This window comes from Pteropus medius, unplaced genomic scaffold (genome assembly GCF_902729225.1).
Source record: "Pteropus medius unplaced genomic scaffold, Ma_sr-lr_union100, whole genome shotgun sequence".
NCBI lineage: Eukaryota > Metazoa > Chordata > Mammalia > Chiroptera > Pteropodidae > Pteropus > Pteropus medius.
In genome coordinates, this window is record NW_024349800.1 from 19,630,441 (window position 1) to 19,633,695 (window position 3,255).

Here is a 3,255-nt window from a genome sequence, read left to right on the forward strand (position 1 = left end):
TGGTGAATTGACAATTATTTAACCCTTCTATGTCTTGATTTTCTTCTCTATAAAATGGAAGTAAAAATAGTACCTAAAAGACTGTGTTATAAAAATTATGTGAAATAAATAATACATATATATGATTCACAACTATTTCTGGTAAATAGGAAAAAAAATCTTTTTCTCTATCTCCCAGTCTCTCCCAGTCTGGAAAAAACAAAAACAAAAACAAAAACATGTAGCTTTTACAAAAACAAAATATAGTATCAATATTATAGATATTAGTAAAACATATGAAACCATGTATTAATTTGTTTTATTCTATTCATATAAAATTATTGAACAAAATTTTGACATAATAAAAAGAGAATTAGCTTATTTTCTAATACCCTATTGATTTTTAATCCATTTATACTTTAAAACAGAGAAATGTTACATAATTCTATATAATCAAAATAATATCTACGTTATAAATGAGATAAATAAGTGAGAATTAAAGTTAGACATTAGTTATCCTAAGTTTACAGAACACAATTTTTCATGATAATAGAAAAATATAAAATAATTTTTGCAAATAGGAAATTATAAAAGTAAATCATCTATTATGTATTATTATAATTTCAATTTGAAATCTATTTCCTATTTATAAAAAATAGTGTCAGCTCTTTCTAGATAAAATGGTCTAATTTGCAACAGATCAAAACTCTCACCAAAGGCTAGTATAATGGGTTAAAAAATTATTTGGAAAGCATGAGAGCCATAAATATACCTGAATTTGGAAGGAACAAAATCCTAGGGAGAAGAAAACATCATTGTGATGAATCTGGCATTTTTCTCTGCTTTTCCATCAAGTCATTTGCTGATATGCAGCATGGAAAGAAAACTGACAATCCTAGCAGAAACCTGAATAATATCTGAGACTATCTGAGATTTCAGTATTCTTACAGAGCTGGGAAAAAGAAAATTGGATTTTAGGACAGCCAAGGCAGTTAGACTTGAAGGGCTAAGTTTCCAGGGAGAAATGAGCCTGACATTTTGCAAGGCTTTTCCCGATGGTGTATTTCCAGATTTCTAGGCTCAACAAGCAGAGAGTAGCTGCTCTTAAAATGCTGACTAGTTCAATGAAACTATGAGAATTCTTGGATCTTAGAAGATAATAATTGGAATTTAGGAACTATCAGGAAAGAAGAATATAGGTTAATTTTTCATACTCTCAATTAAGTCTTTGATAGTCTAATTCATGGATTTGAGAGCAAAGAAAATACAGACCCAACAAATTCTGAAAATCAGCAATTGGATTGAGGAGCATTGACTCTAATTTAATTATCTTTGTGATGATTAAATACAACTTCTTTGAGTAAAGATAACCTTTTCCATGGAATCTACAATTTTTCATACACTATTTCAGATATCTCTCAAATATGTAATAGGCAGACCAACAAACTAGACCAAATGAAAAAAACAAGAACAATGGAAATTCACTCAGATATGATCTAGATTCTTGAGTTATCAATCATGGATTAAAAATTTAATGTGAGTAATATATTTATGAAAATAGATGGTGAAATATAAAATTCTGTCAGCAAAAAAGCAGCTCTACAAAAGAATAAAATGGGAAATTTGAAAGTGAAATATACAATAACTGTCATTGAAAGCAAAAGAACAAATTTGACAGTAGGTTGGACCACACTGAAGAGCTCACAAGAAAATGGAAAAATTCAAGGATAATTAAAAAGTATAAAAACTGAAAAAGACTAAGGAAAAAATAATGTAAAATCCAGAAAAGATTAGGTATATAAATAACATAGTTAAAAGTTCTTATTATTTGTAACTGGATTTCCAGGAGGGGAGGTAAGGAAGAATGGAACAGAAGGAATATCTGAGAGTACTCCCTATTAAGTTTCCACAGTTTAGATTACACAAATTTCTTACATCTGATTCTTTAGACTAAGAAGTCTATAAGTTTTTAATCCAAGTTTTAGCCATCATGTGTGGCTTCAACTTTAGCCTTCCCTTAAGATTAATATGAAAAATGTGAAATCTCACCAATACCTTACTCTTCTTCCACATATTGACTCTCCTCCATAATGTGCCTGCTTTTGGTTACTTTATAGTATATTCAAGTAGTTTTAGTTTTTTTTAATTATCCAAGATTTACATGAGTTTATATTATTAAGTCAGCCCGTGATAGGAGCTTACCAGATACTCAAATTGAACCCCAGCCATACAGGAAGTAGATCCGGTGACCATTACAAAATATGAGATTTAGTCTATCAGTCAGTATTACAACTGTTGCGGGTAAGAAGAAATAAAATATGATTCCATTCCTCAAGGACTTAAAGAAAGTCTTAAAGAAAGAATATCAATTAAAAAAAATAATTGTAATTATTTAGAATAGGCACTATGGAAAATTTTTGTTCTAAATGTTATAAAAACACGAAAAAGCTCATCTGAGTAGAGAGGGCTCAAAAATGTCTCTTCAAGTTTATTTTTGAGATGAATATTGTAGCATCAATAAAATTGATTAATACAGAAAGAGATAGGTAAGACAAAAATCTAGAGTGAACTAGGACATGGATCGTAACAGAAAATATTTACACAACACCATTAGCAATTTAGTGTCATGGGGTTGAAAATGATGAAGGAATTAATCAAATGATAAAGGTTTAAAGATGAAGGATGTTTTTGAAGTTCTCATGTGCCATTGCAAGTAGGGATGTACTTTTTTAATGGGATATGGAAAGACATATAAGAGATTTAACCAACCAATAGTATTATATCATTTGCATTTTTTTTTTTTTTTTTTTAGGTGAGGCAATCCTTGGTTGACTTCACAGATTGCAAGGACCTTGTCAGCTTACAATCCCTTAGTTTTTATTTTTTACGCCTATAGCACCTGGTCTTCCGAGGTGGTCTCCCATCCAAGTACTAACCAGGCCTGATCCTGCTTAGCTTCCGAGATCAGATGGGATCAGGCTTGTTCAAAGTGGCATTGCCATAGACCTCATTTACATTTTTATTTTCTCATGCTATCTGAAATGTGAAAGACAAGAATTTTAAAGAAGTAAAACTCATCTCAGGAAAAATAATAGATAATTTTAATATTCTCAGTAATAAATAATGCAGGTTTGGATTAGAGAAGGAAGGTATATAAGAAGTTGGAATGTAAAAGTATATAAAAAAAAAGGGTCAAGTGATATTTAGGTTATAAAATGGATAAAACAAAACCTTTTATAAAAGGTTGGGAGTAGTTGTCATGATAAAGAGTCGTTG

The 3,255-nt window shown here is 30.0% G+C and overlaps 1 pseudogene; it reads right to left on the minus strand.

Annotated features, from left to right (window-relative positions):
• Positions 1-2,866: 2,866 nt before the first annotated feature.
• LOC120622345 (uncharacterized) lies at positions 2,867-2,985 on the minus strand (annotated as a pseudogene).
• Between the last annotated feature and the right edge of the window lie 270 nt (positions 2,986-3,255).